This window comes from Sturnira hondurensis, unplaced genomic scaffold, assembly GCF_014824575.4.
Source record: "Sturnira hondurensis isolate 20B ecotype Veracruz unplaced genomic scaffold, ASM1482457v3 Scaffold0010128, whole genome shotgun sequence".
In the NCBI taxonomy this organism is placed as follows: Eukaryota; Metazoa; Chordata; class Mammalia; order Chiroptera; family Phyllostomidae; genus Sturnira; species Sturnira hondurensis.
Window position 1 is genome coordinate 30,063,296 of NW_028082759.1, and position 8,840 is coordinate 30,072,135.

The window sequence follows — 8,840 nt, forward strand, 5'->3', positions numbered from 1 at the left end:
TGAGCAGCTTCCAAATCTTGGCTATTATAAATAACACTGCAATGAACATAGAGGAGAATATTCTTTCAAATCAGTGTTTCAGTTTCTTTGAATATATTCCCGTAAGTGGGATAACTGGGTCATAAGGCAGTTCCATTTTTAATTTCCATACTGCTTTCCACAGTGGCTACACCAATCTGAATTGCCACCAACACTGCAGTAGGGTTTCCCTTTCTCCACCCCCTTGCCTGCACTTGTTGTTTATTGGTTTCTTGATGATAGCCATTCTGACTGGTGTGAGGTAGTACCTCATTGTGGGTTTCATTTGCATTTCTCTGATGATTAGTAGCATTGTACATTTTTCCATATGTCTGTTGGCTATCTGTATGTCGTCTTTGGAGACGTGTCTATTCAGATAGGTCCTCTGTCCATTTTTAAATTGGATATTTTTGTGTGTGCTGGGTTATATAAGTTCTTGATAAATTTTGGATATTAACCCCTTATCATTTGCAAATATGTTCTCCCATTCCATGAGTTGTCTTTTCACTTTATTGATGGTTTCCTTTGCTGTGCAAAAACTTTTTAGTTTGAGGTAGACCCATTTGTTCAATTTTTCTTTTGTTTCCCTTGCTTGAGAAGATGTATCAGAAAAATTATTGCTACAAAAAAATGTCTGAGATTGTACTGCCTGTGTTTTCTTTTAGGATTTTTTTATGATTTCGAGTCTAACATTTGAGTTTTTACTTCATTTTGAGTTTATTCCCGTGCATGGTATAAGAAGGTGTTTCATTTTTTGCATATATCTATCTGTCCAGCTTCCCCAACACAATTTATTGGATAGACCTTCATTCAATGAATAAACCATCGTTACCCCATTGATGTTCTTGCCTCTTTTGTTGAATACTAATTGACCATAACAATGTGGGTTTATTCTATGAGCTCTTCTAATTGTATTCTGATAAATCACCTTTTTTGTTTAATATTTTTTGTTGTTGCTTGCACCCAAAAACCTGAACTAACCCAGATTAGTAATAATATAGGTACCAAGCAGAGCTGGAATTGGTTGCAGATGGAATAGGCCAGCAGCCAAGACTATTTCTGCCTGGAAACCCAGAGAGGGATGCGGTGCTCCATGAAATGAAGAAACGAAGTGGAAGAGTTCTACAACTCATATATATGTGTATATATAGCATGCATCATCAGCAATTGCTCCATCAGAATTTTTGCAAAGGTTTACTGCAAGTTTATTTTGACATTTCTAAAATCATTTTAGTTAAAATATTTCCATTGCCACACTAAAAGACAAAAAACGCAAGTCAATGCAAATTCTGCCATTTTAAGAGCACTAGGAATTGTTACCTCTAAGTAGGACCTTTTTAAATAAGCTTATAAATATTCCCAAGGTAAGAAACCAAGTGATAATTGGAATGTTAGCTACTGTGACTTCTGGTGAAAAATCTACTTAGTAGTGTATGTCTTATCCAGAGTAACAAGTCCCTGGTATTAAGACAAAGTATGTAAGGGCAAAGGAAACCGGAAGAGCTGACTGTTCAGATCTTAAGAAAAATAAGCAGACAACTCACAGTTCTTCTTTATTTGTGAAGAACATATCACTGAAGTCATGGATAAAAATTAATCTCAGGCTTATAACTTCATATGGTGAGACACTCTGTTTAAAGCCTCAGAGGGCTCCTGCTGCCAGAGAAAAGAGGGAAACACTTGAGTAAGTTAAATTTAATGAGCTACATTAGAAATGTCTTGTAAATTGGTGATAATTACTCAGATGGTTTCGGTTGACTGGAGAAAAGTCAGACAACTCTGAACTAGACTGGATTAATAAAAAATAAATTCTTTCTCTGCCCCTCTCTGCGGTGCCCTTTGAGTAACTAGAACGTGCCCTCCAACTTCAGAGCAAGACCGGGGTCTTAGTGATAGCCCCGTTCATCGAGTGGCGATGGCAGGATTAAAAGCCAGTGCTGGTCTTCCCATTGCTGTGAAACAGACCATTAGCCGGTGGAGTGGATGCAAAGACTGAAACTCGGCTCGGTCAACTGATTCAGATGGATTCTGTGATCCCCCCCCCCAAAAATCAGTGGGGTCAGGTTTTCCTTCCACCAATTGAGGGTGTTACTCTTCGAACACCTCTGGATTGATACTTTTGGGCTCCCTATGAAGTAAGGATGAATTATTTTACAATAAAAATATTGTCATGTGTTTCATTCTAAACAATTTATTTTGGTCTACTATTGCCAGACTCCACACTTATTTGCTGCTAACACTAGAGGTCAGGCTAAGAATAGTCCTGTTTGCTATTATGAACCGCACAGGGTATTCTGGGTACCTCGGCTATTTAGATTTTTTAAACTCTGTCTTCTGAAGTTCTGTTATACTGTACTGATAGATTACTCATTCACACTTTTTCAACAATGAATAAGAAGACTAAATAAGAGATTTTCCCTATAAATTAAAAAAATAAGGAATTAAAAATACTTTTAATGTTTCTAAAGCCTCTACTACAAAACAAAGTTTAACAGATCTTTTGAAAATAATAGCAAAATAACAACAGTTGGCAATCTACATTACCTTTACCTAAATTTGCCATTGTTGTGTACATTTTTCTAACTCTTCCTTGTTTCTTCATCCTTTTCTCTTTTTCTCCCCTGTGGAATTACAGGTATTGTGACAAAAACAACAATTTGCCATAAACTCAAAATAACCTTGCACATCAAACAAATGCAATTGTAAGTATGGGAAATTAATAGCATCCATTTTAAGGTTATTCTTCTAATGAGTTTAACATCACTTTAACATCTATTAGGCTCAAATATTCATATTTGTGTGTTAGCTTACTAAAAGTACATACACACCTTATACACAGCCAGTGCAACAGGTATATACAGAAATATACACAATATGATTTTCCTTAAAGTTAGCAAATTATTTCACCTCCCACCAGTAATCTAAAATAGAGCAGGGAGGGGCTTGATGATGGGGCTGAAGGTCAAAGAGCAGGCTGGAGAACATTAAGCTTCACGGGCCATAAAAATAGAACTGGTCTCTAAGAAAATATAAACAGATAAATTGTATTCACGACTAGAACCTCTAGCCCCTACAGGAAAGAAAAATCCTCTGTGTGTGTGTGTCCCATTCATTCATTTAGCTCACAGGTGCCTAGCTCATAGCCACTGTCTTTTTATTTTTGCCAGTGTAAGATCCTGCCTATGGATCTTTAAGTCATTTTTATCCCCTGACAGAAGAGGTTCCTCAAGAAATTATCCCCTTTTCAAAAAGCCAAGGTAATTGGCCATCTGTCTGTGACGGTTTTTACCTGAAGAGTGACTCGATGGAAGGCCAAGACACTGTGTAGAGGACAGCGAAGACATTCCAAAGTGTGGTTCCTGTGGGTGAGACAGGGACATTGAGCTCCAGGCAGACCAGCTGTTTTTCTGTCAGTCACTTCAAGCATGCCCTGACCCAGTGTGCTTTGTAACTGCCTCTGCTCTCTCCCAGCTCTCAGGGACTGGGAGCCCGGGCTGCCAGACTGTCTGGATCAATTGACCTCTTATGTGTTTTTATTGTTTCCGTGGCCCTTTAAATTCCGCATCAATGTTTTGTTCTCTCCAGAGCATCTTTTCAGACCCAGATAGGTAGGCTGCTTCCTTCTATACAGAAAGTGATGACTCTTCACAGACACAGCTGGGAGGTGAACTCTCTTTTTCTGATGCTGCTGATAAAACAGGGAAAACCTCTGCATTCATCTAATCTTTTTGATAGAAGGCCTCTGCCTTCTCTCCTAATGGCAAGGTTAGAAACGTACTAGAATTATTATTTTTTAAGTCAAGAGTGCATTTCTCAGAACTACTTCCACTTTTATTCACCAACCACTCTTTAACCAGGTGAGGCACGTTTCCTTCCCTTTGTCTTGATCCTGAGCTGCCCCTCGTCCCTGGCTTTCTGCACCGTGGGAGGGTCACACTCTCTCCTCTCAATCTTGACAGGCTTGTCCATCCAGCCTGAGGAGGTGGAACCGCCCTGTGCCCCCTTAGAGTCACCTGGGGAACATCAATCAGCTCGTGGACATTAATACATTTTAACATATTTTACAGGCCAAGGAAGAAGTCAAATTAAATAAAGCCTTTGCCTGCCCTACCCCTGATTATAATCAAGAACACACCACTGATATCAAATAATAAAATACTTTGGCATTATTTTGGATAACCCACATCATGTGTATAGTATATAAACATATATTATATATAGAAACAAAGCAATTTTAATATATATCTTAAAAGTCTCTTGGGAATTACCAACATCTGAATTATAGGGGTACCAGAAGGGGAAGCAAAAGAGCAAGTGGAAAACTTATTTGAACAAATAATAAAGGAGGACTTCCCCAATCTGGCAAAGAAAATAGACTTCCAGGAAATCCAGGAAGCTCAGAGAGTCCCAAAGAAGTTGGACCCAAGAAGGAACACACCAAGGCACATCATAATTACATTAGCCAAGACTAAAATGAAGGAGAGAATCCTAGAAGCAGCAAGAGATAAGGGGACAGTCACCTACAAAGGAGTTCCCATCAGACCGTCAGTGGATTTCTCAAAAAAGACCTTACAGGCAAGAAGGGGCTGGAAAGAAGTATTCCAAGTCATGAAATCCAAAGACCTACAGTCAAGATTGCTTTATCCAGCAAAGCTTTCATTTAGAATGGAAGGTTAGATAAAGTGCTTCTCAGATAAGATCAAATTCAAGGAGTTCATCATCACCAAGCACTTATTATATGAAATGTTAAAGGGATTTATCTAAGAAAAAGAAGGTAAAAATATGAACAGTGAAAGGACAGCAAACTCACAGTTATTAACAACCACACCTAAAACAAAAGCAAACCAAGAGGACAGCTAGATCAGGAGTGGAACCATAGAAATGGAGATCACATGGAGAGTTAGCAACAGGGGAGTGGGAGGAGGAGAAGGGTGGAGAAGGTACAGAGAATAAGTAGCATAGACGGTAGGTAGAAAATAGATAGGGGGAGGGCAAGAATAGTAAAAGAAATATAGAATCTAAAGAACTTGAGACATGTGGACATAAACTAAAGGGGGGGATGGTGGGGGTGGGGGTGTGCAGGGTGGAGGGGAATGAAGGGGGAGAATTAGAACAACTGTAATGGCATAATCAATAAAATATATTTTAAAAAAATTAAATGTATTACAGTGACATACTATTTAAGATGGTCTTGCTAGGATCTGTTTAGTGAACAATTCTTTCTCAATTTTTTATTCCATGTACTTTGTATCTATGTAAGTTTTGATATATTTATACACTGAGTTACATACATACATGGAGTGTTATGTGTTAATAAGGGAGACGAAGAAAAGAATAAGGTACAATTGACTGTTACGTATACTGGGTATCATGCCAAGCATATCATTTCATTAACTTTCACAGCAATGAAAAAAATGTTTATTTTGTGATCCACAGTTTACAGGTAGTAAAACTGAAGCTGGAAGGGTTAACTCACTCATTCACAGTCACAAACTGAGTACCAGGCGGAACTATGACACGGGAACTATTTCCATTTGCCTCCGGGATTTAAACCTCTGATCCTGTCTGGCTGAAGAGGGGCCTTTCAAAATACTGGTGGTGGCTGTGCTCTGCAGAGAACCTCAGCCCCTCACCTTCATGCTTATCCTGATTCCTTTCCTGAAGATTCCTCCAGTGAGTTCTTGCTTGTCTCCTTCTCCAGAAGATTCTTCAAGGGGAGCTTCAGAGTGCAGTGTAACTTGGGTTCTCACATGCTGAAAACCATTTTTCTGTGGTCTTGGTAGTTAAATGACAGTTTTTCTGAGTATAGAATCTTTGATTCACTTTTTTTATTGGAAATGCTGCCCTATTGTTTTACTTTTTATGTTGCTTTTGAGAAATCTGATGTCAGTCTGATCCTCTTATCCTTTTAAATGATTGATCCCTTTGTCTATAAGTCAAGAGGATTTGCCTGTATGTCCTAAAGATTTTTCAATCACTAAAGTCATATGGATTTATTAACATACATTTTGGAGTTCACTGTTGTCGAGGTCAAACCCAGCAAACTCTCTTGCCTTTAGAGGTATCAGATGTCAAACCACCTGACCACAGCCAGTCTGCAGGTCATTCAAAGGTTCCTCAGTCAGGCAAGTGCAAAGACAAAGAAGTCTCTGGGCGGGAACTTTCGACACAGAGGTCCTGGTTATATACATGTGACAGGAGCCCACAGGGGACTTTCGAATAAGGCTGAGAGTGGACAAATTTCTAGCAGTAGTTGTAGTATGGGGAAGATGGAGAAGGAAGCAGAGCAGTATTGTGTTGGGCTGCAGTGTCTGATGCTAACCCTGTAGGTGATAACAATTTAGCTGTCATTTTGCTGAGAGTTATTTATTGCTTCCAACTTTATTTCTCCACAGTCATTTCCAGAAAAGTTCTCAGGGACTATTGGGTATCTTCTATATTTAGAAAGAGTTCTTTTTCTTATTTCCTGGATTTTTTATATTAAAGAACTAAGTGCTAGTTCTGTTTTCTTATTTTGTTTTCATTGTGGGAGACTCCATATTACATGATTTAAAAATATATACTTGTCTGTTTTCTATTTTAAGCACTTTTCTCCTAACTCCTTTTAGTTATGTTAACTCATTTCTTTTGGGTATTTTCCTACCTTTGCCCAAAGTCCTTTATTAAATTTTTGTTTAAGCCAGTGGTACTTTGTAATTTATTCATTACTGCTGGTACAATTTTTTTCTCCTCCTTGTCCATCTCTGCTGAGTTCAGTCAGCTTTCCATTTCACTTTTTCCTTAATGTGTACATTTCTTATTTTGGCTATGTGTCCACAGATGGTTGCCTGAGGATATGTAATTCAGTTTGGATATCATCTTTGAGTTTCCTTCTGCTTTGTGGTTGGTTTCCTGAGACAGCATTTGCACCAGGTAAAGTGTCCGGTTCCTGCCCTTTGCTCCCCACCCCTTCCATAGCTGTGCTGTGTAGAGGGGACAACCTGCATCCTCATGACTTGTGAACAGGGTTCTGGTGAGATGGGTTACAACACACCGATTCTAAAACCAGGAAGTCCTCCGTTTGTTTTTGTGGTTACTGTGAGAACAGATCATATGCCCTGATTCTGTATTTCATTCATTTTCTGGCAGTATCATCATTTTCACCACCCTGCTTCTTTTATCCCTTCACTTCCTGTCCCCAAAGGATGCTGCTCTCTTTCTTGTACCCTCATCCTTCCGAAACAGTCTTGTCCTCACCATGAGCCCCATACACCGTTGTGTCCCTTCTCTGCTGGCACGGCTGACTTACCTGAAGCAGTTTTCAGCATTTTCACACTCACAGTGGACTTTCTCTTTCTGTGAGGACATCAGATCGATGGTACCATTTCTTCTCCACTGCCTTCCCCTCCGCAGTTTTTCCAAGCTCCCCTCCCCCACCAGGGCTGTCTGCAAAGCTGGAGGCAAGGTTCTGCCACAAGGTGGTGGTGACTTTTGTACTTTCAGGTCGTTTGAAATTTGCAGTGTTCTGTGAATTCAAGCTATGCCATTCTTGTAAATTCATGTCTGAATTTACCCAGGAATGAGATCACTGCATCATAGACAACACTCATATTAAATGATTACAGCCAGTGTGCTTTATGCAATGTTTTTTCCTAAAATAGTGTGCACAAGTTCCAGTTGCTGATTAATTTTGCCAATACTTGCTTTTTTAAAATTTAGTTTTATCCATTGTGATATGGCTGTAATTTGCATTTTTCTTAAGATCAATGAATTTACATGTTTATTAGCCAGTTGGGCAGAACCAGTGAGACGTGTCAGTACAGTGGGTACAGTTACCCATTTCTTTCTTTGGTTGGCTCCCTTTTCTTCATGGACTTGTGAAGAAAGGGACTTAAAAACTTCATTGTTTTTAAGTTCTGGGTATCAATGTTATATTTACTGGGCAAAGGCTATTTTAAGATACGGAAGATATTAAAGTACATTTGTATATGTGAGGAATAATTTAGTGATTCACATTACAAAATAAAAATTATGTGGGCAGTAGGGGATAAAACCCATCTAGTAGGAGAAGCTGGTTCATTGTGGCCATACCATGCACAGCTTGAAAACTGTGTTTATAGCTGTGTTTCTGATATTTTACTACTATACGCATGATGATTATTTTAATTAAAGAAAATTGCATCCATATATTAGATAATTTTTACTTTATAAAAATAGAATACCTTAATTTAAAAACTAAGAAAACAAAGATCTTTGCACACACGCATATGTATAGGTATATATGCAAAGCACTTTGTGCTGTGCTCATTGGCGTTCTGTTATGAGGACACGTGCCATGGTGTCATGATACTAAACTGAGAATAGTGGCCCTGGCTGGTATAGCTCAGTGGATTGAGCGCGAGCCTGCGACTCAGAGGATTGCGGTTCGATTCTCAGTCAGGGCACATGCCTGGGTTGCAGGCCAGTTCCCTGCAGGCCAACTCCCAGCAGGGGATGCACGAAAGGCAACCATACATTGATGTTTCTCTCCCTCTCTCCTTCCCTTACCCTCTAAAGATAAATAAATAAAATCTTAAAAAAAATAAAATAAAATAAAAAAATAAACTGAGAATAGTATCACATCATTTAACTCTTTCCTTTTGCTTCATTTGCTTTTCTTCTTGAATCTAGTCTTTTGAATAGTATTCATTTTACATTATTTTTAAAAGATTTTATTTATTTATTTTAAGAGATAGGGGGAGGGAGGGAGAAGAAGAGGGTGAGAAACATTGAAGTGAAAGAGAATCTCAATTGATTGCCTCTTATATGTGCCACAACCGAAAACCAAACGCACAACCCAAGAA